The 26,837-nt window shown below is 54.5% G+C and overlaps 1 long non-coding RNA gene across 1 annotated transcript in view; it reads right to left on the reverse strand.

Annotated features, from left to right (window-relative positions):
• Positions 1-26,620, reverse strand: part of LOC118352352 (uncharacterized) — a 60,753-nt gene extending 34,133 nt beyond the window's left edge. The window contains exons 1-2 of the long non-coding RNA XR_004809307.2: positions 26,520-26,620; positions 3,454-3,577 (exon numbers count right to left, since the gene is read on the reverse strand). This is a non-coding gene — a long non-coding RNA (uncharacterized LOC118352352). The remainder of the gene's footprint in view (positions 1-3,453; positions 3,578-26,519) is intronic.
• Between the last annotated feature and the right edge of the window lie 217 nt (positions 26,621-26,837).

A 26,837-nucleotide genomic window follows, 5' to 3' on the forward strand; every position in this document is an offset into this window, starting at 1 on the left:
ATAGACTTCACAACCTGGCAGGTATCAATTAAATAATCATCTGAATCAGTACTTCTCACCTCTAACCTATTCCTCCCTGTGGACCTGGAGAGACCCTTGGAAAACCCAAATCCCTGACCCCCATTAGTCTAGGAACAATGACCCCGCCCCACTAGACGGGGGAGAAAATGCCCTTGCGGTCATCACTGCCACAGATGTAACATGTTACAGCCTTTGAGAAAAGTGATTGTATTCCATCTCTGAGAATGTAAAATCCACCGTAGGGCCCTGCGAATCTGCCCCCACCCCCACGGGAGTCTCTCCCACAGAAATAACACGCAGCTCTCTAAGGCCACGTGCCTCAGAACGTTTCCTGCAGCATCACTCGTGATGGCAAAAAATCAGCAAGGCAAAACCACACAAATGCTCTCAGACAGGAAACAGTGAGCACGGGGGTGTGTCCGTGCCCCAGAATATCACAGAGCCCTTGACGAGAGGGAACCAGACTATATCCCAGTCGGCTCAAGAGATTACAGGAGACGTTTTGAGTGGGAAAAGCCAGGTAGAGCAAAGTGTGCACAATAGGATCCCCTTGCTGTAAAAGGAACATCAATCAGGAAACTTCACATGGGTATTTGTGTGTGTCTGGTTAGGACGATGTGAGCACAGGGACGGCTATGACAATTGTAAAGGAATTAAGACCAGGTTGTTAACTTGGGTGACCTTGTCAGGCAGGTGGTCGGGGGTGGGGGGGGGGCGGGTTGGGGAGGGGAGGAAAACCAGGATAAAGAAAAAAAAGGAAATAAAGCTGTCAGCACTAGAGAAACACAGAGGCGACATGACATTTACGCAGGTTCATAAAATTACATACATGGGGAGTGTATGAAGGAATTTGAAAAGTTGAAGAGAAGGGGAACTAATCTGATCATGCCTCCTCCTGCTGCCACCCCCCTCTCCGCAACTGTGCCACCCCACCTCCGCTCTCTGGTCTCACGGGGTGCCCTGCCTGCACCGCTGCCCCACTGCTCCTGCACCCCGGACAGGGCCTGGTTCCCTAACCAAGCACAGCATCCGCCCACCTCCAGGCCCTGGCATGAGCTCTTCCCTCTACCCGGGATGCCCTTTCTTGCTGATCTATCACATCGGGGCCTCTTTTTGAGGATCCTTGAGACCTATTTCTCAAGCCTCAAGACCAGACATGAGCTGACACCACTGAGCACCCGCTGTTTACCAGGCAAGCTGTGGGCTTTGCCAGCTGACTCGTCTGCTTCCCCCAGCCTTGGGGTTGTTCTTACCAAATGCAATCACCTCCGTCCAAAGCTGGCTTCCCTCCTAGACTCTCAGCTGCATTTGATTTATTCCCGTTTACAGAGAAGAAAACCGAGGTTCAGAGTGGCCCAATTACCACACAGTTAGTGAGACAGGACTTGAATCCAAGACTCTGACCCTTAGGCCTAGACTCCTTTCTTTCCACTGAAGACTGTCCCTTGGAGCAGAAGGACAAGGCATGAGTTTGGCTCAGGCAAAGCCATTTGAGGGTTAGACTCTCCCATCTCAGACGGGTTCTTTACTCAGACAGGTGCTCTGGAGTGGGGCGCCAGGAGTTGATGCAGCCACTGCAGGTACAGACATGGTCAGGACCCCTCGCGCTTCCCAGCTGGGAGAAGCCGTCCACCCAGCCCCCAGCCTGTGGCCATCACCACTGCTCACCTAATATTTACTTGCCTCATTAAACTCCCTCTGCCAGTGCTTTCCTGACCTCCCTGCCTCCCAGGCTGAAAAAGTGCGAGCATCGTGACCTTTGGGGCAGGTACATAAATCACCTGGGTTTGGCAGAAGCGCTACTGTGTCACCTCTGGCTGGAAAGCAGAGGCGGGGCCCTGCCAGGCTTTAATCAGATGCTCCTGTTGTTGTGCTGTGCCCTGCTATTTACACCAGAGGTTTCCCTGAGCACCTGGAGACAGAGGTGGCCTGGAGGAGGCCTTGTCATTCAGAGCCTCTGCAAAGCTGGCAGGCCGGGAGTCATAGGCCATTGTAGGGCATCGCTGTCCACTGAGATCTCCGACTGGGTGAGGGCCAGCCCAGAGAGGGGGAGGGCCTTGCCTGAGGCCACACAGCCATCTAACCAAAGCAGCCGGCATTTCCCCGTGACACAGGAGACGGTCACCTCTCAACCAGAAAAATCCTTCTCCTCCTCCTCCTCCTCCTCCTCCTCCTCCTCCTCCTCCTCCTCATAATCTAGCAGCCATGGACCACCTTGCTAAGCCCCTGCCTGATGCTGAGGGCTCCACGTGAGCACCCTCCAACCTAACACACTTCTGCCCCATTTAAATACATTTAAATACCCCCCCCCAACTATTTATTTGTCTTTTTTTTTTTAATTGACTGATTTTTTCCAACCTGAGTGTCATCTGCAGCAATAACACTCATGGAACCACAGGTAGGATGTACTCATTAGATGTATGTCCAATAGATATTAAAACAAATACATAAACAGGAGAAATAGAAACCATGCTCCTGTCCCCCTCACTGGCGAAATGCAAACCGCCCTTTGACAAATGCTATGTCCTTGTGCTGAACCTTACAAGGACCCGTCATGGCTGGCAGACCGTGCCTATTTCACGGATGAGGCAAACAGAGCCTCTGAGGTCAGCCTGGGCTGGAGGAGCAACCCAGTCAATCAGCCCGATGGAGGCAGAGCCGCAATTCAGACCAGGGCTTGTGAGACGCTGAGGCTGGGCTCAAAGTCCTTCCCTTTGCTGCTTCTAGAAGTCAGATGTGCCAGGCACCTTTCAACCCCGCTCAGCAATGGAAAATTACTGGAGGTGAAAGGCACCACGCAATCAGCAGGTTCTCCCCAGCCACAGATGCAGAAACTGAGCCCCCGGTGGGTGAATCACCCAGCCACAGGCGGACCCTGGCTCCCAGCCTCCTCACCTCCCAGCCCTGGCGGTCCCCAGAGGCTTTCCCCAGGCTGTTTGTCCAACCTGCACCCTGTCCTATGCCTGCCTACCTTCTGTTCCCTGTGATATTTGTTTTGCTTCCTGAGATATTTGTCATTTTCTAGGGGATGACAGGGGGAGAGTCAGCGCAATGAAGAAGCCAAGGAAAATGGATGTATCTCCACTGTACTGAAGTATAGACTCTTCTCAGGTGGGCCAAGGTCCAGGCCAACAGGGGACAGGCTAAGGGAGCAGAGGATGCAGAAAAAGAGGTTCCCTGGTCCCCAAGAAATCCGGGAACAGCCACAGCACCCTCTTTGGCGTCCAGCCTCTGCACGGGGCTCCCCTCCTCCTCGAATGCTCTTCGCCCCAGACCACCCACGGCCATTCAGCCTTCCAACCTCCCAGATCATGCACTCAGCCTTCCTTCCCCTTCTCTGGTGCTTCCCTGAGCACCTTCTCCAGGTGGGACCCCTGCTTCTCTTTTCCTCTGTCTTGACTTTATAGTATATCCAGCATAATTTGTACTCACGGTTGTGGGCTGACTTGACTCATGTCTCCCCCTGACTCAGCAGCTCCAGGAGGATGAGGACCTGTCTTCCCAGCTCCCGTGCTGTTTACCAGCTCCAGGCACAGAGCGGGTCCTGAATAAATATCTGTGGAGTGAATGAATGAATGAATGAATGAATGAATGAATGCCTTGAGGACTAGACCCCTTATAAGTCTTAACATCCTCTTAGCACCTAGGGGAGGAATGAATGGAGGGAGGGGTGGGGGAAGGAAGGAAGAAAGGAAGGAAGGAAGGAAGGAAGGAAGGAAGGAAGGAAGGAAGGAAGGAAGGAAGGAAGGAAAGATAATGGATCCTCACATTTTAAAATAGGAGGACCCGAGGCCCAGAGAGGGAAAAAGATTTGCCTGAGGTCACACAGCAAGCAGGAACCAAGTGGCCAAGTGGCAGAGTCCCTGGGCACAGCCCTGCTCGCCCACCCCAGGAAGGCGTGCACCGGCCTCCAGGGACCCCGGCAGGTCCCCGACCAGAAGCCCGACTCTCGCAGGCCTCCCGACTCTCCCTCCCGGGAGCCACGCAGTCCCAGGCGGAAAGCAGTCGGGGACATTGGCCCGCCTGTCACAGACGATTGAATTCCAACCAATTTATCTGTCAGGACGGCACTCACGGACCCGAATCCCGGAGCTTATGACTGTGTAGTCGAAATGCACCCCTGACGCCTTCCCCTTGTGAATGATGGGCCCGCGTGTCAGGTGAGAGGCTCCAGCTGACCTACTTCCCTCCCGCTGCAGGCAGTGGCCAAGGGGGGTGCAGCTGGCCCTGGATGGATTCCTGTCTATCAGCCGCAGCAGGGCTGGGCACTGGGGTGGCGCCGGGCTGGCCCTGGGCACGTGTGCCAGCCGGGGCTCAGGACCCAGAGTCCATATCCTGCAGACAGCCACGGCCCAACGTCCATTGGCATCTAGACAAAGCAGGAAGCACAAGCTGGGGGAGAGAGGGGGGTCTGTCCAAAAATCAAAGCTGCCCAGGGCCGCTAGGGCCTCCCGACCAGGTGCCCTGGTCGCTGCCTTGGGGTTGGTGGCATTGAGGGGGCTTGTTGACGGTGACCCATGAGGAGGAAGTAAAGCAGCCATTGGTTTCTGCATCTGCCTATTTGTCTCTTGATTCATTCCTTCCTTTGGGCTGACATTCATTCATTCAGTCAGTCAGTCAGCCAGTCAGTCAGCTGGTCAGCCGGTCAGTCAATCATCAACTCATCCTCCATGGCAGGTGGCTAAGGCTCGAATGCTGGAGTCCACCAGATATCAAGCTCAGCTCCTCCCCATCAGGCCTCTTGGGCCTGCTAGTTATCTCTCTGTGCCTCACCTGGCTTATCCTGTAAAATGGGACAGAAGTTTGACAGTGAGGGTATGGTGTTTAGCACAGGGCCTAGCAGCCAGCACCAGCCCTTAATGTTATTGTTAGGCCCCTACTTCAGTGATGTGAAAAAAACAGTCCTGGGAGTGGATTCATGAGCTAATCTCTTATTAAAGAGTGTCACTTGGGCCAGTAATTGCTACATACCAGGCGCTGGAGCTTGACCCGGAGACAGGCAAAGAAAGAGGTACCTGTGCGAGTGCATAGAGGGCAATGTATTCATGGAGGACCTCCTGGAGGCGATGACTCCGAGGCTGGGCTTTGCAGAATGTGTAGGAGTTTTCTGGAGAGATGTAAGGGAAGGGCATTCCAAGCCCTGGGGTTATCATTGGTAAAACCCTAGAGGCTCCGGAGGTCTGTGGGCTCAGGGAACTATAAGTAGTTCCAGACAGCTGGAATGGGAAGTGCGTACGGAACACAGACGGAGGACCTAGTCAGGCCTGAACACCAAAGCTGGGAAGCAACTACCCTACCCAGAGTCATGGCTCCTGAGGGTCCAGTCACTCGTTCAAAGAATCATCACTTCCTGAGCCCCACTATGCATCATGCTCTCTAACGATGTTGCCTCCCTTAATTATCCAGCATTCTGAGCTGGCTTCCATGCCCCCTTTGGACAGATGGAGAAACTGAGACATGGAGAGTCATATCTATCTTCCCAAAACCACAGTTGGGAAGGGAAAGAGCCAGGACTTGAACCCAGGTCTCCTCACCCAGTCCCTCTCTGTGCCTTCAGGCCTGGACCAGGGTAGTGTGCAGGACATGAAATTATCCAAATATATGAGTGTGGATATGTAATTGGGTGGTGTGAAATATATGCCTGAACCTCCATGAGTGTGCTTGTGGGCATGCCTGCAGTGTGGACACACATGGATGAGCATCTGAGTATGTTTGGGTCTATGTGTGTTTGCACAAACACACAGATGCACTAAGCCTGGGTAAATGCATGGTCCCGTGTGAGCGTGACTGGGTGCATCCCTGTGCATGTGTGTGCATGCACATGTGTATGTGTGGGCATGGCCATAGCATATGTATGCACGCACACCAGTGTGGGCGTGCACTGTGGCTGAGTGTAAGCACAAGCATATATTCCCTCACGCGTGTGTCTGCATGTGGGCACGCCTATCACATGTACACAGTGTATGGGCATGAACACGTGCTGTGGGGGCTACGTGCCCGTGTGCGTGCGTTCCCAGAGGGTGTGGATCTCCCCACATGTGCATCTCCTGCAGTTCCCCCGGCGATCTGCAGCCCAACTCCCAGAGGCTAAGACGGGACTCCCTTTTTCTCTCAGCGCCTCTCAAGCAAATGGTCCGACTCCGTCAATACTAGGAGGACGAATATTCTCAGGTAGTGATTTTCATATAAAAAACCCGACAGCCCCATAAATCAGGCCAAAGCTGCGGTCATCACAGCCCCAGGATTAAACACACATAGTGGCTTGTTTCAGCATAAATCACATGAATTTGACTCAGGCCAGGCTAAGGGAGGACGTATGATGGGAGTACGGCCCGAGAGGGTAGCTCTCTCCACCGTCGGTGTCAGGCCCGGAGCGCGAGTCCCGCTTGGCAGTCCTGAGGGGCGGACGCTGGAGCGCCGGTGACGTGAGTCTGCAGCCAACCTCAGGACGAGGAAGGAGGGAGAGACCTGGGGGCCCGGCCCAGCCTGGCTGCCCCCTGCTGTGCAGCTTTGGGCGGGTCACGTGACCTCTCGGAGCCTTAGTCTCTTTTTTCTGCAAAATGGGAATATTGGTCACACTTGGCGGAGATGCGACGGGATTGGATGAGATAAAGCAGCAAGGGCCTGGCTCCGCACAGCTGCTGTTCCCTGTCCTGTGATTGCTGTTCCTGCTGCTCCCAGCTCAGATCAGGAGGGAAAGCCCCACCGTGGAGAGGAGACCCGCCGGCCGCTCTGCTAGTCTCAGTGGATGCTTCCTCCCTGGAACCCACAGATGGCTCAGGGAAGGAGGGGCGACGTGCCGCTGTTGGGCAGCCTGGTCGGCTCTGGGCCGACACTGTCCAGCGTTGCACGGTGGCTCTGCAGACAGGACAGCCCGAAAGGTCATGTTGGCCATGCCCCTGCCCCGACGTGCTCCTAAACCCACTCAAGCAGGGCCAGAATCCCCGGCCCTTCTCAGCAGCTCCCGAAACTTCTGTGTCCCCCCATCGTAAAATGGAGGCATGAGAATACCTGCCTCCTAGAGCTGCCGTCCAAATTCAGTAAGATAATCTGTGGACAGTGCTCATCAAGAGGGCCTGGCTATTACTACTATTCTTGTTCTTACTGTTTCTTTTTTTTTTTAATATTTTATGTATTTATTTGAGACAGAGAGAGACAGAGAGGGGGCAAGGGGCAGGGGGAAAGGGAGAAAGCAGACTCCCCACTGAGCAGGGAGCCCGACCTGGGGCTCCATCCCAGGACATTAAGATTATGACCTGAGCCAAGGCAGAAGCTTAACTGACTGAGCCACCTAGGTGTCCCTTATTATTATTATTATTATTATTAGTATTATTATTATTTTCTGTCTTTCATGAATGGCATTCCATTTGCTCTCCCTTTGAATTAAGCCTTCCCCACTCTTTCCCCTCTTCCTTCTGTGCCCCTCTCCCCATCTTACCTGTAGCATGCAGCTTCTAGGAGCCCCCTGGGCAAGAGGCTGGGTCTGGGCACAAAAGCCAACCAGGTCACCTGGCAGCATCAGCTACAGTAACCTCAAGCTGCACCCAGGGTGGGGACCCATCAAGGGCAGGGGTGGCAGTGGGGACAGGGTGGGGGGTTCCTTCTGAACCAGCCAAATACCCACCCCTGAGAAACGAGGGGGCAGGAGGCTCGACCCTGGGAAAAGCACGGGGGCAAGCTCTAGAGGCCGACCCATATCCAGATGCCAACCAGTCCCCTCTGAGCCTGTTTTCTCATCTGTAAAATGGAGCTAATGCTGACACTGGAGTCACAGTACAGCTGGTAGGGTAGTAGGGTTGCTCTGCCCGTCTGTGCCCATTGGGGTGAGGGTGATCAGTTTGCCACACACACCCCACCTCCCAAGCCCAGAGAGCTGCTCAAATAAGACCTGGAGGTTTGGACAGTGCCACCCAGGGAGCTCAGATGCTCAGTCATGCAGACACACGAACAGGGTTGAAGGTGGAAGACGTTTGGCCTTGCCTGGTGCCCAGACGACATCACCCACGGTGCCATGCATGTTGCTGTATTTTTTAAATGTGGTTATTTTGCCCAACGATCCAATCTCCCTGCCTGTGGCTTCTCTGCGTTGAAAGCTGCACTGTGGTCAAGGTGAGCTTGTAAAAGGCACCTGGACACTTGTAACCCCCTTGCCCCTTCCTGGTTGATGATATGGCTCTGAAGGCCCAGAAAGTTAAGCGGCCAACAGCCTGCCCTGCTCCTTGAGAAGCCCCGGGTGTCAGGCACCAGGCCCTGCGCCTCCTCCCAGACTGGGGCTTCCAGAAGCCCCAGCTTTCTGCATCCCATCTCTCACCCACAGTGAGTCACCTGCTCCCTTTCATCCTAAGGGTGGCCCCATGTCCTTTGTCTCCTTTTGCTTTGTGCCTGGAGCCTCGTAGACATTCATTTTGCAAATCCTTCTGCTTCCTCTCTTCAAGCTGTCCCAATCAGGGCTGCCGAGACGTGACTCATGTCCCTCTGCTCCCCTTCCCCTTCTCTTACACCCCTGATTCAACCTTCCCTTTCTCTTGCTCTTCCCTACACCCAGATTCCTCAAACTCTCAGCCAAGCCTCCCCAAATCCAAGACCTGTCCCATCTCAGGCAGCCCTGGGTTCAATCCCACCTCCTCCTCTTCCCAGCTCTAGGCCTTAGTTAAGCAAGTTCTTCATCTCTCTGGCTTGCTTTGGTTAAAAGTCTTAGATTCATCAGGCTGGTGAGAGAATTTTGTGAGCAAGTGCATGTAAAGCATTTAGTGCTGTGCCGGCACGTAGTAGGCATGCAATCCACGTTCCTGTCTGCTGTGGCTGCTGGTTCTTCCGCTGTTGTTAGGGTCACCGTTACCCTGGGGCAAGGAAAGGCAGGGCAGGGTGATCCAGGGAGAGAGAATAGCCTCCGACGTTATAATGTAATGCGGCTCATATGGCCGACTGGAGGGAGGAGGCCGTCAAGGGAAAAGAGAGTAGCCCCTGAAAACTTGTAAGAATTTCCATAATATCCTTAGATTCCAACAAAGTCCCCAGGGTAGTGGGAAAAGGTTGGTTTCCCCTGGGAACCAGCACAACATCCCTGTAAATCACACCCGGCTAAAAGGAGCCAGAAGAGTTGAAAAGTCCTTCCCCACCCTCCCAGTTTCCACCAAGCAGCCTCCCAGGCCCCCTTCCTCAAAAGCATGCTCAGATTCCAGGGCTGGGAATGGTGAGGCCCAGCCAGCTCTGGTATGCAGGCTGTGGGGACCTGGGATCCCTCCGGAGCTGACAGGAGGACCAGAAGTCTCAGGCAGAGCCACCCGGAGAGACCGATTTCCCCTCCATAGTCTGTCCCGTTCCCAGCAACCAGCTCCCAAAGGGGCCTGCCTCTCTCCTGCTCAAGGACTTGCCATGGCTGCCCACTGCCCGCTAGCCACAGTCCAAATCCTCATGCCAAAATTTGAGGCCCTGCCCAGTGGGCCTGTACCTGCTTTTCTGTTTCATTTCATCAAGTCTCCATGCTCTCTCCACCCATGATCCCTGACCTGAGCCACATCAGATTGTCCAGCCTCCCCCAGTACCTTCTAGTCCTCAACCTCCAGGCCATCTGCACATGCTGTTCCCTCCATGTGGAATTCCATTCGCTTCCTCCTTCCCTCTGGAGAACTCCTATTGATCCTTCAAGACCCAAGTCACATGGTTCCTTCTCAGTGAAACTGATGAGAGCAGCCTCCTTCCTCCTCCTTCCACACCTAGTTCATACAGTAGTGGGCACACACACCTGCAGTGTCACCCAGGGGGTCACAGGTAGAATGATCTCTATGAATCCTCTAGTCTCAATCTTACTTTTTAGTAACGGGATTCTTTGTTCAAACAAAATTTTAAAGTGGAATTCCAAAGTATAAAATGGATAGATGGAGGTCCCCTGAGTTGAAGTGGGATGAGAGTCCACGTGAGTCAGGACCCTTTAGGCTTCTAAGTTACAGTAACTCAACTTATAATTGCTGAAGGAAAAAAAAAAAAGGAATACATAAGCTCATAGGTTCCTATAACTTAAAAGTCCAAGGCATCAGGTCTGGCTGGATCCAGGAGTTGGAAAGCTGACACTGGGAATCTGTTTTTTTTTTTTTTTTTTGAAGATTTTATTTATTTATTCGCGAGAGACACAGAGAGAGAGAGAGGCAAAGACATAGGCAGAGCGAGAAGAAGCAGGCTTCACGCAGAGAGCCCGATGTGGGACTTGATCCCTGGATTCCAGGATCATGCCCTGAGTCAGATGTAGACACTTAACCTCTGAGCCACCCAGGTGTCCCTGTTTTGTATTTTGGTTCTACTTTCCTTTGCATCAGCTTTGTTCTCAAACAAACTCTTCCCAAATCATGACCAAGATGGCCCTCAAAGCTCTAGTCTCTCATTGTCCTGGCTCAGCCACCCCAAAGTTATGAGACACTCATTCTAAATAGTTCTAACGAAAATGCCAGGATAATAGGTTCAGTGGCTCTGACTGGACACATAGAAGTCACGTGATTGCTCCAAACCCATCACTATAGTCGAGGCAGTTTGCTGGCCAATCTGGGTCAGAGCTACCCTCTGGAACCAGGAGGTGGGTTAACTCTTCCAGAAATACATGGACCAGGGGTGCCTGGGTTAAGGGTCTGCCTTCACCTCAGGTCATGATCCCAGGGTCCTGGGATGGAGCCCAGTGTTGGGCTCTCATCCCATCTGCCTTTTGGGCCCTCTGCTCAGTGAGGAAACTGCGTCTCCCTCTTCTCCCCACTCATGCTCTCTCGCTATCTCTGTCTCCGTCTCTCTCTCTCTCTCTCTCTCAAACAAATAAATAAAATCTTTATAAAAAAAAAAAAGGACTACATGGAACTAATAAGAGTGGTGGGAGAGAGATTCCCCAAGGGACAATCAGGGTGCCAGCACTCAAAAATGGAATCTAGACAGACTCCCCAAAACTGACGCCCATTCTGCTGAAATCTCATCCCATCTGCCTTTTTTAAGCTCCCAAGACATTTTCTGAAGCCCTAGGACTCTGCAGGACATTATATGGAAACCATACCTCTGGTCCCATTCTATAGAAGAAAAATAAAGGCCCAGAGAGGGAAAGTGGTTCCCCAAAAGTCACACAGCACACTCCATCCTCACACTCCCAATTCCCCGAGAGAGCCAAAGCCTCCTTGATGAGTCTCTTCCCTGCGGGGTCCATAGCATCTCCATTACCAGGTTTGGCTGAAAGGATTTGTCAGTTGTCGGCTTGCTTGTCTAACTAAATTAATGTTTTACATTTCTCCTCCAGTTTGCAAACTTTTTAAAAATTAATCCCATCATTTCAACAAGTGTAACAACTAAATTATCATCTTTACATGATTAAGGAGCCTGCCGCGTCTTCTCTTGGCAAACACTGCATGCACATAATTTTACTAAATGTAATAAACCAACCATAGAACTATTAATTTTGCCATGGTATTCATAACAATTAGAAACGCATGAACCTTAAAATGATAAAAACTGAATGGAATACTGAAATTGCAGGAAATCCCCAATCCTCCCTCTACAGGCTGAAGACAATGTCATGAGATGCAGATTAGGGTCGAGAGACAGAAATTAGATGTCGTTTGCCTCTCAGCTCCGTTGCAATACACCCAGAACACGACAGACCAGAGTAGGAGCACTTGGCTAACTCGATGAAGCATGACTCAAAGTCTAGACATTTCTGAAAAACGAGGTATTGGGGGAAATTCCCTACCTATTCGGAGTTTCAGTAGCCTCTAAGGGTGTCTAGTCCTGAAACAGCAAATACATGGCAAAGGCTCCATCACCCCACTTCCCATGCCTGTGGCAGGCATTATTAAGTGATCACAGAACTCTTCCCTGCCAAGGCAGGAGGGCTGGGCAATCTCTTCTGAGGCAGGCATTACCAATCAATCACAAGGTGATCTATGTTCTGTTCCAAATTTAGCCTAATCTTGCTTGTTTATAGGAGAGAAACTGCAGAGGGGTAAACGACTTGCTCAAAGTCAAATAGAGATTCAGGGCAGAGCCCGAACCCGAGCTGTAAAGCTGCGGCTTCAACAGTACAGGCCACGAGGCTGAGCCCTTACTGACAGACTGTTCTTCCTTCAACCTGCTAAAGAGAAATCTCTCTCTGCAGGCTCCTGGCAAACCAAGTACTCCATCATATCCTCTCCTTCTCCTCCTCTTACTGTCGTATCAGATTTATACTGGCCTTTTTCTTTCCTGCATTATTGGTGGAACAGCGCATCGCTACAGCACTCCGAGAGAAAAACTTGGCAGTTTGTATCAAAAGCCTTAGACACCAGATATCCTCTCGCTCAGAATTCCTAGAATTTATCCCAAGAACTTAAATGCGCAAAGACCCAGAAGCATGTTCATCATAATATGGGATAGTATCACTAAGTGGAAAACATTGAAAACAACCTGATAGCCTAAATTATCTTAAAGACATTTAAAAATGAGATATTTATTAACACAAAAGATGATAACAGTATTCTTTCGGTAGTAAATGCAATTTTTCAAACAGTATATGTAGTTTGGCATCATTGCTATAAAAAATTAACATGCACAGACATACACATACTCCGGGTTGCCATACACAGTGGCCCAGGCTGTGCACTAGACAACTGTAATCACTCAAGAATACCGTATGCATGGTGCCCTGCTGGAATGAGTCAATGCAACATCCCTGCATATAGCTTGAAAAAGTATGAAGACTCATTTACCAAAATAGTAATAGCGGCTACTGGTGAGAGGGATTTTATTTTTAATCCTTATCTTGATGTTCTAGTATTTTTATCATGAACATGGCTCACTCGTGTAAAATACATAAAATAATAATCCTTTCAAAGCACTGTCCTGGGACACCTGGGTGGCTCAGCGGTTGAGCGTCTGCCTTTGGCTCAGGGCGTGATCCCAGAAGTCCTGGGACCAAGTCCAGCATCAGGCTCTCCACGGGGAGCCTGCTTCTCCCTCTGCCTGTGTCTCTGCCTCTCTCTCTCTCTCTCTCTCTCTCTCTCTGTCCGTCATGAATAAATAAATAAAATCTTAAAAAAAAAAAAAAAAGGCACTGCCCTGCTCGAAACCCCTCAGTACATATCCTGGCTTACTTTGGCATGTTTCTGTGTGTGTGCGTGTTTATCTTACAATATTAAGTCAGAACTAACGAAGGACCTATGGGGCCCAGGCATTGCTTTAGGGGTGCCATGTCCGTCTTTGTGAGTTGCGAATCTATCGAGAGGGGCGTACACCATGCAAACGTCCTGTGAACATCATGAGCCAGAGCTGGGAGGGAGGGAAAGAACAACCCGCCTTGGTGCACATTGGGGGGTGGGGGGCTCTGGGAAGGCATCGGGGAGGTTCCACAAGGTGCATCACAGAGCCGGGCGTCTTTCCCTGTAGGCCAAGCATCTGGTGGCAGATACTGTGTCCTGTCAACATTCTTCGATTCCAGAATAGGAAGCCCAGACACACCGCAGTGGGGACCGGGGCCAGCCAGCTCCCGACAATCCCCTGCAGTAGGACACCGGGCCTGAGCCTGTCCATAACACTCAGTCTACTACCTCAGAGCTTTGAAGCCAAGCGGATCTGGGTTTGAATCCAGCCAACCGAATCTCACTTTCCTCCTCTGTGAACTGGGAAGAATTCCTAACTCCTGAGGATTAAGCTGAAGTCAGGCGGGCCATGCACAACCACCAGTGGTAGTGTTTAAGACTTATTGTTACTGTGAGTATATGAGGGGCGGGGGCAGAGCTGATGGAGGCACCAGGCAACAGCCCCCAGCCAGCCCCTCTGGACGGGACTGGAACAGGATGGGAAGGCGAGGGCTTTCCCAAGCTGGCGAGCTCCCTGTCCCCCGCTGGCTGCTGGACGGCGAGGCCGGCCCAGAGGACAGGGGCAGCTGGTGGCAGAAGCGACCCAGACATGGCAAGGTGCACCTCCCTTCCCTCCCCTTGGTCTACCAGCCAGTCTCCCCAGACATGCCCCTGCCACCCCAGACGGCAGGTCATTTCCTCCAAGGAAATTGTAGTCTGTGCCTCTGTGACCCCCACACCCTTCAAGTAACATTGAGGTGATCTGAACAGGCCTGAGGAGTGCCGTTTCCCTCCATGGCCCCAAGGGCTTCTCTGTAGGCCAAGTACCTCCCATTTTCCTCCTCGGGGTGTGTTCCCGAACCAGGGAAACTCGACTCAGAGTCAGCTTTCAGTTCTGGTTCTGTCGGAAGCAAGGCCCCCTGGTTCTGTCAGAAGCAAGGCCCCCTGCCCCTGGCCTCCATTTCCCCACCCATGAATGGAGGCTTGGGTTTGAGGTTTCTATAGGCACTGAAATTTTATTTTATTTGAGAGAGAGAAAGAGAGAGCATGAGCCGGGGGAGTTGCAGAAGGAGAGGGAGAGAGAGAATCCCAAGCAGACTCCCCCTCTGCTGAGCACAGAGCCTGACACAGGGCTCGATCCCAGGACCCTGAGATCACAACCTGAGCCGACATCAAGTCAGACGCTTAACTGCCTGACTTTCTGATACTGCACCAGTCTTGGCTTCAGACAAGCCTCATTGTTGGCCGTCTCCCTCCTCCGTGACAATTTCCTTTCCAGGCCTCCAGGCCTTTGTTCAGGCCATTGGACCTTCCCTTCCCTGTCCCCCAGACAAGACCCAAAACATCTTGACCTGAGTCCCTTCTCTGGACAACCATAGGCTCCCAGCTCCCAAATGCTGAGCCTCACTTTACCTTTAGCTCCTAAGGCCATCTCTGCCCAGCTGGATCCCATGACACCATGGGCTGAATGTCCAGGCCCCTGGGACCCACCACGTGTCTGGGTAACCCCCAGTGCTTTGGACCACCTCTTCAGAGGATGTGGTCAACCAACAGGCTGGAGTCACTTAGTCATACAATGAACGTGCATCCAGCCCCTGTGATGAGCTAAGGCATATGAAGGGTACCAGGGAACCCAAATGGGTAAAGTCCAGGCCTGTCTCCAAGGAGCTCACCGCCCAGGGCAGGACAGGAGGGAGGAGCAGACCATTTGAATACATTGTGGCTTTCCAGGTAGAAAGGGCAGCATGTGCACACTGAGGTATGAGGGAGAAGAGAAAGAACACGTGCAAAATTGCAGGTGATCTGGTCGTGCACGTGGGGCTTGGACAGGTGGCAAGACTGGGGTGGCAGGCAGATGGGCAGGGTGTCCAGACCCCATAGACCCTTGAGAAGCTAGATTTGAGGCAGGGGGTGAGCTGCATCTTAGAGGAGGCTCTGGCTGCTGTGGGGTGGCTGAGTTGCAAAGGGGAGAACAGACTGGGGTGGACTGGTGGGGGTGGGGGGTGCTTGGCAGTCTTGACCCACTAGGGTGGTGGCAGTGTGGGAGGCGAGAGGCAGACAGACCTGAGATGCTCAAGGCCTCGGGGACAGTCGTGCCTGGGGATTCCTGGGAGAGGGGACTCGAGGGCACCTCCTAGAAAGACAGAGGTGTTCCTCCGGTTTATGAGAGAAGCCACCCCAGGGGAGAGCGAGGAGGGAAGAGGAGGGGATGTCGGGTTCAGTCTGGGGCACATCGAGTTCAAGATCTCAGCCTAAACACAGCAGATGCTCCGGGACAGGAACGAAGGTGCCGACAGCCACACTGGTCCGATGGCCCAGTAAACGGAGCTCTACAGAATGGATGGACACACATGACAGGAAAGGGGCTCAGGGGTGTTGGAAGAAGCCTCTGGAAGCCAGCATCTAAACCCAGAGGACGGGCAGCCTGGGTGGCTCAGCGGTTGAGCACCTGCCTTCAGCCCAGGGCATGATCCTGGAGACCCAGGATAGAGTCTCATGTCGGGCTCCCTGCATGGAACCTGCTTCTCCCTCTACCTGTGTCTCTGCCTCTCTCTCTCTCTCTCTCTCTCTCTATCTCTCTCTCTCTCTCTGTGTCTCTCCTGAATAAATAAATAAAAATATTTTAAATAAATAAATAAATAAACAAACAAACCCAGAGGACTGACCAGGACACCCCGCACCTAACCAGAGTCCTCCACTAACCAGAAGGTCCAATTCCGGACGCGGTAGCCTGACAACCAGGAGACCAGGGACTGTGTGGGGCCTCGGGACGAGTTCCCTGGCGTCACCCTGGATGAGGCCCTGGAGCTCTCTGAGCCTCGAGGGGCTGCTGGGCGGGGAGGGGGTGTCGGAAACAAGACAGGGCGTGTGGAGAGAGGGAAAGAGAACTTTCTCGATGGGCGAATCGCACTGGGTGTTGTGGTCAATTCCGTCGCCCAGCCGCCGGGTGCCAGCGGGTGCCCAGCCCGGCCACCTGCCCCGTCCCCAATCAGCGAAGAGCCCTGCGCAGCCTCCCGGCCGCCATCCCCAGACACAGCCCATCTCCGTTTCGGACGAGCCGGAGTAAAATAGGTGCCAGGATCCAGTCAAAACAGTGTCGGCAGGCACGGCCCGGCGGGGAGCGAGCATCCCCGGGACTCGGCTGTGCCCCTCAATCTAGCAGCCGGTTCGCAAACGTGAGCTCTAGCCTCGCTGCGAACCCGATAAGTCTTTCAGTTTGACTTGAAAGTCTACATTTTTCCTCTTTAGAAAAATGTCACCCACATTCCTCTGTTTCATTACTCTTGGCTGTGCGGCCCCGGCCGTTAGGGAAATTGCCAGCGGAGGGAGGCTGCCGAGTGGACGCGGCCTCCGCCTGCCTGGACCCCGCCCCAGGCCGGTGCCCCACGCAGCTCATGGGCCGCAGACCCCACAGGCTGGCCCGCTCCGGCCTCCCCCGGGGCGGGCTCCCTGCCTCCGGGTCCCGCGGGCCGTCAGCCGCCCCTCCGCCAGCCACCGACCAGGCACTCTGCCTCTGTTTTGCATCCTCTCTCCATTTTTGTATCCGACAAGCACATATCGAGCACCTACTGTTTGCCAGGCACCGTCCAGAAGCTGAAGATGTGGCAGCGAGTGACACCAGGTCCCTGTGGTCACGGGACAGCAAACAGAGAAGCAAGCAGAGTTAAGGCAACGGATTATATATTTTCCAAGGACGGTCACCGCCGTGTCCCCTGTCCCTCACACTCGAGAGGTGGAGCCTCCATCTCCACTTCTGTAAAACGAGGCTGACCTTTGTGATGGCCGGAGCAACAGAGGGCGGCTGAAGGCGGCCGTGTTCCTTCCACGCGGGCTGGGTAACATCACACACGTCCCCCGTGCTCCGTGCGGAGACTTGGAACCAGCTTCCACGCGGGGAGGGGGACCAAGCGGCTCGTGGACCATGAAGGGGAAAAGAAGACCCCGCTCAGACCATGGCAGCTGATGGCACCCGGAGCAGCGAGGAGTCCCTTCTGCTGAGCCCGAGCCGGGTGACAGATTCAAGAGCCAGGTGAACGGTGGCTGCCGTTTTAAGCCAGTTAAGTTATGGGGTATTTGTTAACACGGCAGCTGATACCTAGAACGGCAATAACGAGGCGGGGATGGGCGCTAGCAAGCTGAGGGAAGCCAAGAACGGGGGGAGGTGGGGCTTGGAGGAGTCGGGTCCCCAGTCCGCCCCGTCTGGCCCCAGGTGCCCAGACGGCATTCACCAGCCCCGCGGACACGCTGGGACCATGTCTGGTAAAGAAGAGGAGCTTAGAGGCTGTTTCATTCCTAGGGTGAGAATTCCGACCCCGGCCTCTGCCTGCATGCTTCCAGCGACGGAGAGATCACTCTCTAGCCAGGCAGCCCCACCGGCGGAACAGCTCTGGCACTGAGAACCAGCTTGGTTCCACTGAGGGAGGCCTGGCTCCCTGCTCTGCTCTCTGGGGCCACGTGGACGCAGATGGGGACATGTGTCCCACCGACCTCTGTGGCCCCTTCTGCACCCCATGGTGACCCTTAGAGAAAGGACTGGACACGAGGAACGTGATCAGGAGCAGAACAGAGTCCCAGCCAGGGAAAGCAGCTGTCATCATACATACAAGGCAGGGGGTGACAAGGACAGGTGGCAGAGTGTGTGCGGAAGTTCTGAGACTAAATGGCAAAGCCGCTGAAAATTTTGGCGAAATCATGCCTTCATGATTCACAAGCTCTTTTGAGGAACCGGCCACCAACAGGGCCCTGACCTCCACCCCACCCCATTCCAAAAAGTGAACAATTCCTGAAATAAAAGCATAGGTTTTGCACGCACAAGGACCTGAGTTTGAGGCCTTTCTACACGCCACACGCTTGCTGTGTGACCTTGGGCAAGTCACTGGCCCTATCTGAGCCCGAAGTCAAACTGACAAGGGGGCCTTTGTGGCCTCCAGCAGCTTTTCCAGACTTCACTGGTTTTATGCACCTCCAGCACGATTTCTGTGCCGATCTACTTAGTATTTTCCTCTAAACTGACCTCTATCTTTTACTTAAACTTATTTGTAAAAGAAACGTTCTAGGGGATCCCTGGGTGGCTCAGTGGTTTAGCGCCGCCTCCAGCCCAGGGCCTGATCCTGGAGACCCAGGATCAAGTCCCACGTCGGCTCCCTGCGTGGAGCCTGCTTCTCCCTCTGCCTCTCTCTCTGTGCCTCTCGTGAATAAATAAACTAAATCTTTAAAAAAAGAAACTTTCTATTCCGTCTTAAATGGGAACCCCGTATAAGATGCCATCGATAAAAAGGAACCCTCAAAACGATGAAAAAGCAGTGCAGCTAACTTAGAGACAGACGTGGTTGCCTTCTCCATTTCCCGAGGCTTTACAAAGGGAGAGAAATCAGTCTTAGGGACGAGTATTGCCGACACATTAACACCCAACCAAGACTTTCTCCCTGGTATTACCAGCAGGTTGAAGGAACACCAGCAAGAAGCCACTTTCTCACTGTTCAATGTCCTTTGTGCCAACAGACAGCAGCATCTCTTCCAGCCTGGGGCCGGCGGTCCAGCCCTTGGGAAGTCCCGACCTACAGTGACCAAGGATATAATCTACGAGTTCCAGCAATGGCTTTTGGCCCAGGACTCCATTGAACACCCAGGGCAGGAAGTCCTGAAACTGTAGAAATCAAGAAAGGGAGGGACATTGGGAATGTGTCGCCTTGTAGGGCACCACAGGCCTTCCAGATGCTGGACACCAGCCAGCACAGCGACAGCCCAGACCCAGGAGAACATGGGGTTCAGCTAGAGGCTTTGCAGGGGGCAAGTCCTGGGGGCGCAGGGGGATGGCCCCTTTCTTGGTGGTAAGTCACCCACCCCAAAATGAACCTTGGTTTTTCCAGCTCCTTTTGTTAACAGGTTATGTGTCTGAGCTAGGGGCCTTACTTCTTTGAGCCTCAACGTCGCCCTGTGCCTCAGTTTCCCCTCTGTACAGAATCAATTTAACCATCAAGCCACGGCAGTCACGGAGCCTAGGACCCGAGATAACATTAGGGGCTTTGAATGTGTTTTAGTTTATTTTAAAACCAGAAGGGAGGGCAGCCCGGGTGGCTCAGTGGTTTAGCGCCGCCTTCAACTCAGGGTATGATCCTGGGGACCCGGGATCAAGTCCCGCGTTGGGCTCCTTGCATGGAGCCTGCTTTTCCCTCTGCCTATGTCTCTGCCTCTCTCTCTCTCTCTCTCTCTGTGTGTGTGTGTGTGTGTGTGTCTCATGAGTAAATAAATAAAATCTTTAATAAAATAAATTAAAATCAGAAGGGCAAAAAAAGAACTTTTGAACACAGTGGCTTAACATATGAAATCAATATTTTCATTGTTCTACCAACATAGTCATAAAATATAATTTTTAGGATTTTTTTTATTTTTTAAAGATTTTATTTATTTATTTATTTATTTATTTATTTATTTATTCATGAGAGACATAGAGAGAGAGAGACGGAGACACAGGCAGAGGGAGAAACAGGCTCCATGCAGGGAGCCCGATGCAGGACCCGATCCCAGGACCCCAGGATCATGCCCTGGGCCTAAGGCAGGTGCTAAGACGCTGAGCCACCCAGGCATCCCTAATTTTCAGTATTTTTTAATGGAGAAAGGGGTTCATGAAAACTAAAATGTGAGCCCTATAAAACAGGGAGGGAAAAGTACCTGCATGGAAAACCTTTGGCCCAGGACCCAGCATCTAGTATATGCTTGACAAATGCTTTTATTGTCATTCTTGGAGGAAGCAGCACTGGTTTAGGCGTCAGGACATGGAAACCACTTTGGGCTCTCTCTCCCTCTGTGTCATCTTTGGAAGCTGTCCCCTGGCAGGCCTCAGTTTCCCCAGCTCTACAGCGAGAGTCTCAGAGTCGGGGATCCTCTCCTGGCTCTTTCTCTGCCTTTCTGCCTGGAGAAGCAAGAAGCCCTCCACCCACGTAAACACCCCCACCCCCACCCCACCCCCAGAGGCAGACCAGCTAGAAGCTGGACGGCTCACTCCTCAAAATTATATTGTCTCCCAGTCAGGTAAATATTACCGGTTCAGACAATAATTGTGGCTTCTCTTTTTTTGTTTATTTTTTTAATTCCCGGATGTTTGATTTGGCCCGGGCCCAGCTCCCAGTGTTTTCACTTGGCCATCTCTGATTCCTGCTCCCACTCCAGCACCAGATTTCCCTGTAGGGACTGGGGTTGATGAGCACAGGGGGAGGTTCCCGTCGGAGCCGGAGTTTGCAGCTATAATGGCAGCTACCACTTCCTGAGCTCCCACTCTGTGCCTCATGCTGTTCCAGGTGCTGGGACGCTGCCAAAAAGCTAAGAGGCATCTCTGGGGAGCGTCCTCTGCTCACAGTGCTGAGGGTAAGGTGGCCACTAGAACAGGTCCGTGCAGGCATAGGATGAGGGTGGGGGGGATTGTGGGAGAGAATTGGAGAAAGCAGAGGGAGGGGACCAGGGACCCTTCAGGAAGGCAAGCCCAGGGGTGCCAGCCAAGGTCCCTTGTAAGAATAAGTGACGTCCAAGCTGAGCCCTGGCACATGGAGAGGTGTCGACTAGGACAAGAGGCAGGGAAGGGAGTCCTAGGCAGGAGGAACAGAACATGCGCAGGTTAGGTGCTCTCCAACCCAGGGAGGGAGCAGCCTCACTTTCCAGGTGGGGGAACAAAGTCTCGGGGAGGTCACACAGTTGGTAAATAGCAGCGGCACCACTTGAACCCAGGCCTGGCTGGCTCCAAAGTCGGTCCCTAACCACTGGACTATGTTTCCGCCCGCCCCCAGCACCCTCCCCTGGCTTCACCCGAGGAACCGATCAGAACTCGGATCACCTACTGAGTCTCCAGAGACACCGTCCCCCTTGCGTCAAAGCAACTGCCAGCGTCTCAAATCCCACTTTCAGGGCCCATCACTTACAAAGTGAGGCTCCCCTGCCCCCACTCCGTGGGGCCCTCCTTGAGGGGACCCCAGATGGGGAGACTGAGGCTCCGACCCCTGAAACGCTGTGCTCCCAGCCACCCAGTGTGGGAGACTGGAGACAGGGAGCTCCCGATGCTGAGCCCCCGAGCCCCAGCCCCTCCGCCTGCTCGGGGGACCCCTCCCCGCCTCCTGCCCCTGCCCCAGGACAATGGGGCCTTTCACAACCAGACAAAGGGAAAAAGTTTAAAAGGCGAGAATTATGTTTCCACCATGGCGCAGGGGGTGGAGCGGGCAGAGGGAGGAGAAGGCTGGGGAGGAGCCGCCGCAGAAACCGACCGGTGTGTATTTATTCACGTCTGACACAACACAATTTGATTTTCCACATAAAAGATCAAATAATATTTCAGTTACAGTTAATTACACACCCCAAAAGCACATCAAAGGATGGCCTGCGTCCGCCCAGCCCTTGCTCTGCTGCACCGCGTGCGCCCAGATTTCACGCCCCGCTTCGTGGCGTCGGAGGCACAGAAGCTCAGCCTTTCACGCCTGCATGGGCCTTTGAGGCTGGGCCCCGGGGGCCAAGGTGCCTCTGGGGCCCTCAGGCCCCTCGCTGGGCTCCCAGGACAGTCCTGTCCCTAATTGATGCCTGGTCCCCCCACCAAAATAGTAGCCCTGGAGGCAGAGTCTACACTAGGGCCCAATCCCCCTCACCCTCAGCAGCCACCACCACTCCCCCAGCAGACATGAACGTCGAGACGTGGGCACCCTGATCTCCATTTGTTAGATGAGGGAACAGGTCCAGGAAGGTGAAGTGATTTGCTCAAGCTGACCAACAAGCTACAGCACCAGTAATTATGAGGGGGCAGAGGCAAAGCCCAAGGGGAGGGACACCTCTGAGGTATGACCTGGGAGGACCACAGCTGGGCTGGAGCCTTAGCTGACCCTGCAGGGCTTCCCAGAACAATCGCTGGTGCACAAGACAGACACAAAGTGGTCGAGAAAATTCTGGAAAGGCTGAGTCTGAGAATCACAGACTCTCAGAAACCTGAGGCTGAAGGAATCTTAATATCATCAAATTAGAAAATTCAAGAGCAAGAAGAGAGATTCCCAACTGATGTCCTTTCCAGTGCAGTGAGGAGGCCCAGAGAGGGTGTGTGCTCTGCCCAAGATTACACAGCAAGGCAGGGTTGGGCTCCTGGCACCCCAGGGGCCGTCTGGGGTGGCGGTCAGTGTGCCCCACCTCTCAAGCCCGGACAGAGCTTGCCATGCACCCCTGCATGGACACTCTGTGGGGAGGGATGTGGGCGGGAAGGGCAGTGAGGGAGGGATGGGGGAGCTTTTAGGATGGCTTAGACTCAGAGCTTGTCAGATGCAGGGTCACCACACCCCCATACCCTTTGTGTCACCGCGCTCCATTCCAGAAATCTCTCTTAAGAGCCACCTGCCCTTAGGAGGAGCCTTTGAAGGACGTTGAAAGAGTCTGCTCCCAGAGGTTAGAGCTCTGGGAACCGTGCCCTGGGGGAGCAGGGTGCAGAGATGAGGGCCAGGAGCCCCAGGAAAGGGGGGATCTAGATCCACTCAGATGGCAGCTTGGCCAGGAGGTGAGAAAACCCCCAAAGGCGGCTCCTTCTTCCCCGACCCCCGATCCTGAAGGCACCCCGGGCCTGGAGCTGGAAGCTCTTTGACTGAGCACCCCCCTGCACACTGCTGGGATCCCACAGGTACCCACTTCCCCTCCCTGAACCTCTGCTTTTCCCTTCTGCAGGCTAGGGTCCGTGGGAAGCCCGGAGGAAGCAGGCTTGCTGGTGGAGGTTCCCATCTGCGGGCACCTGCGGGGGGTCGGAGGCCGCTGAACAGCAGGCAGGGGCCTGGCAGGGGGCAGGGGGCAGGGGGCAGGGGAGGGCAGGAACTATTCTGGGCCTTTCTGCCCCGGCACCACGGCGCCCGAGGCTCAGACGGCAAACGACCATCCTGTTTGCCAGGCCAAGATGTTTCCTGTACGGGCCTCAGCCGGGCTGAACCCGGCCGGTGCCCACCGCAGGCCTTTCCCAGAGGCCTCTGCTCCTCGGCCACCTTGGCACAGCGCCCCTGCGCAACCCACCCCCCCCCCCGGCTCCCCCGACAGCCTTTAACTGCCCCATGCCGCCGGCTCGGGTCCCGGGGGTCCCGATTGCTGAGAAGGCTCAAAGCAGCAGACTAAGGACACTAAGACGGCCACGAATTAGGTCAACCCCGGGAGACACTGCGTGCAGTAGGTGCGTGCTCCAAACGCGTGGCGTGGCTGGGAAGACACTCCTCGCAGTTTCTGGCCCACAGAAGGGAGCTTGAGAGCAAGCTCAGATGACGGGCGCCCCGTTGTCGCCAGCACCCAGCTCTGCTCTGCCCACAGGCGGGTGCCGGGGGGTGGGCGCTGACCTTCCCCAGGGACATCAGCAGCCGTCTGTCTCCTTGGGGGCGGGGCTGTGCTTTGTTGAGCTCTGTACCTTGCATATACTCTCTGCTTCGCAAACATTTGTTGGGTGGACAGACCAACTGACGGAGAGGCTGACGGATGTACAGACGGACGGATAGATGGATGGGTGGGTGGGAGAATGGATAGACGGATAGTTGGAAAGAAGAAAAGGGTGGACAAGTGAACAGATGAGTGGGTGAATAAAAAAGGAGAAATCCAGGGGAAAGAATACTCTTTGCTCATGGGACTCAAGCATCCTCGATGCAAGTCACCTGACTCCGCTGGGCAGCCTTGGCCAGGGACAGTCACCCCCTCTGAGCCTGTTTCATTTGTCGAATGAGCATCACGGTGACTCCGGCCTGCCAGCCCCCTGGGAGGCCTGGAAGATTCCCTGAAGGGCTGGTGCAAATTACTTCCCAAACTGTAAAATGTTCTGCTCTGGGCAGGTGGCGGGCCGTCCTGAGCCTCTGAGGAAAGCAGGCCCGATGGATGAGCCCCGGGGTTGCGCAGCCCGGCAGGTGAGGGGGGCCCCGAGGGCCGGCAGCCCTCTAATCCTGCGTGGCTGCCCTCCTGGGCAGCAGCTCTTGCTCCAGTAAAATTTTATGGCCTCTGAGAGCAGGCGGAGAGCTGCCAGCGGCAACTCACTGGGAATTTATGGCCAGCCTCCTCCCTCCTGGCGCACTCTCCCTGAGCTCGACTCTCACCAAAACTGAGCTCCCTAGGCTTGGCCACTGAGGCCTGAGACCCTCTGTGAGGCAGGGGAGGAGGGGCCGAACTAAGAGAAAGTAAATGTTTGTGGTTAACGGCAGGATGGAGGCAAGCTGGAAGACCCCGACCTGAGAAGCATTGGCTTGGCAAGACTGTGCAAGAGATCGAGCCCCCCTGTGTCAGGTTACACGATGGCCTGTTATCTAAGGTCCCTTGGGAGCAAACAGGAATGTGGCCACAGCAGGCACAATTGCCTCTTTCAGTCCCTGAGCTTACCTGTGCCCTCCCACCACAGGACCTTTGCACAGTGCTACTTCCTCAGTCGGGTGCACCTTCTCCCCAGCCTGACTTGCATAGTTAACCAGAATGCATGGTGGGTCTAACACATGTAGACACGTATGTGCAAGATGCATATGTGAATGTGTTCATGACAAAGCTGGCATGTGGGCATGTGAAGAGCATGGGCTTGAATAGGAAAATCAGAGCACTGTTGTAGAGGGGTGTGCATGTGTGGCAAGTGCTGAGTGTGGCCACAGATGGGCTGGCAAAGGGGGCAGAGCTCCCATTTCTGGGGTTTTACAGGTTCTGGGCACTGTGAGGCCTAACATGCATTAGCCCATGAGCCCGATGTGGGGCGCACTTGTATTATCTTCATTTCATAGAGGGAGAAACTGAGGCACCCAGGAACTCGCTAGAGAGTTTACACTCTGAGCTTAGAGGGGATGTAACGATCTAGGAGGTGGACCCGGGTGGCAAGGGAAGAGTCTTGCGTGGACGTGGAGGTGCCGGGTGCAGAGAGCAGACCGGGCTTGGGGCAGTCCCTGTGGACCAGGGTGACAGTGGGGAGGGACGGAGGGGCCCGGGCCCAGCGAGAGCCAGAAGAGGCGGAGACTGGGCGAGCGGAGCCCAGTGCGCCCCTGCCCTGGGCCAGGAACCTGGGAACGCCGGTCTGGCAGCCCGGGTGACTCCCTGGGGCTGTGCTCTGGTCACGAGGCGCTGGCCGGCGTGGTCACCGCGGTCAGGCTGATTTACGGGCGCCCGCCGCGGGGGCCGTCAGCTGCGGCCAGATCTATTATTGATGAGCTTCCCGAGCCCTGCTGGTCCACTGCGCAGGCCCACAGCAAGCGGCCTGGACGCCCCAGCCGGCGTCACCCGTGCCTCCCGCATCCCAGCGTGGGTCGTCTGGAGGGGACAGAGCACGGGGTCCTCTGGGCACAGTCTCAGCCATCTCAGTCCCGGCCCCAGGGGTGGGGGCCTGCCGGGCTCTAGCCAGGACCCCCAGCTATGCTGCATGGCCTTAAGCCAGCTGCTTGGTCTCTCTGACCCTGGGACACAGATCACCTAGAACACTGTGGCAGGGGCCGGGTCAGTGACTCCCCTGCCAACCTCAGGGGGCATTGGGGTGGCACGAACCTCAGGAGACTAGCCCATCAGTGGGACCTGGGTTCCAGCCCCTTCCAGGGAGCTTCTTCCTAGCAGAAGAGCAATGGTGAGAGATGGAAGGTGGGGCGGGGGGGACCTCGATTGGGGTTGAAGAGCCAGCGAAGGCTCCCTGGAGACTGTTGAAGCCTCGGGGCAGCAGTGGTGGGTGGAATGTTCCCCAACGGCTACAGGAAGGAGGCAGGCGGGCCAGCCAAGGGGCGGGCTTGGAAGACCAGCCAAGAGGAGATACGGCCAGGGGCAGGGCCTCGGATGCGAGACTCAGTGCTGGGGTGGGAATCTGAATCCAGGACTGGGGCGTGGAGACAGGTGCCCGGGGCTGCCTGTCAGGTCCCCACGCCGCCTCTGGGTGGGGGGTGGGGGGTGATTCAGCAGCTGCCCTGCCGCCCCGCCTGGCCCCCTCCCCGGCTTGGCTCCTGTGAACACCATCTATCCCCTCCCCTCTACCTCCACCGCTAGCAGGTTCCAGAGTCAGGAGGGAGACAGTCCTGGGGACACGGCCAGGACTCTGAATCTGTCCTGATTTTGTACATGAGGACGTGAAGGCTCGGACGGGGCAAGCAACCCCCCCAAGACCGCACAGCTGAAACCTCCCGGGAGCACCTGTTCTGGGGCAGGTGCAGCGCAAGGAGGAGGCCCCCTACCCGCCCCCCCGCCCCCTGCCCCCCGACTCCCCACGCCCACCTTCTCCTGAGCATCTCGCCTCCTGTCCACCGGGGAGGGCAGGGGGTGCACTGAGGCAGGAGAGAGAGGTCTTGTCTCCTACTTCTCAGGAAGGAACTGGGCTCCGAACTGGTTTGACAAGGAAGAGGGAGCTGAATTTCAATTTGTCTGTAGTTCTTTTTCATTGTCTAGAGACATTCCTTTTTCTCATCTTTTACTCAATTCATACAATATTTATCTTGTTTGTTATGGTTTTTTGTTCCCCCTTGAGTCCGCCTCCCAATCCCATCCAAAAAAGTTAAAATAAAAAACCGAAACCAAACCCCACAGGTCATCTGT

This window comes from Canis lupus, chromosome 26 (assembly GCF_003254725.2).
Source record: "Canis lupus dingo isolate Sandy chromosome 26, ASM325472v2, whole genome shotgun sequence".
Classification (NCBI taxonomy): Eukaryota; Metazoa; Chordata; class Mammalia; order Carnivora; family Canidae; genus Canis; species Canis lupus.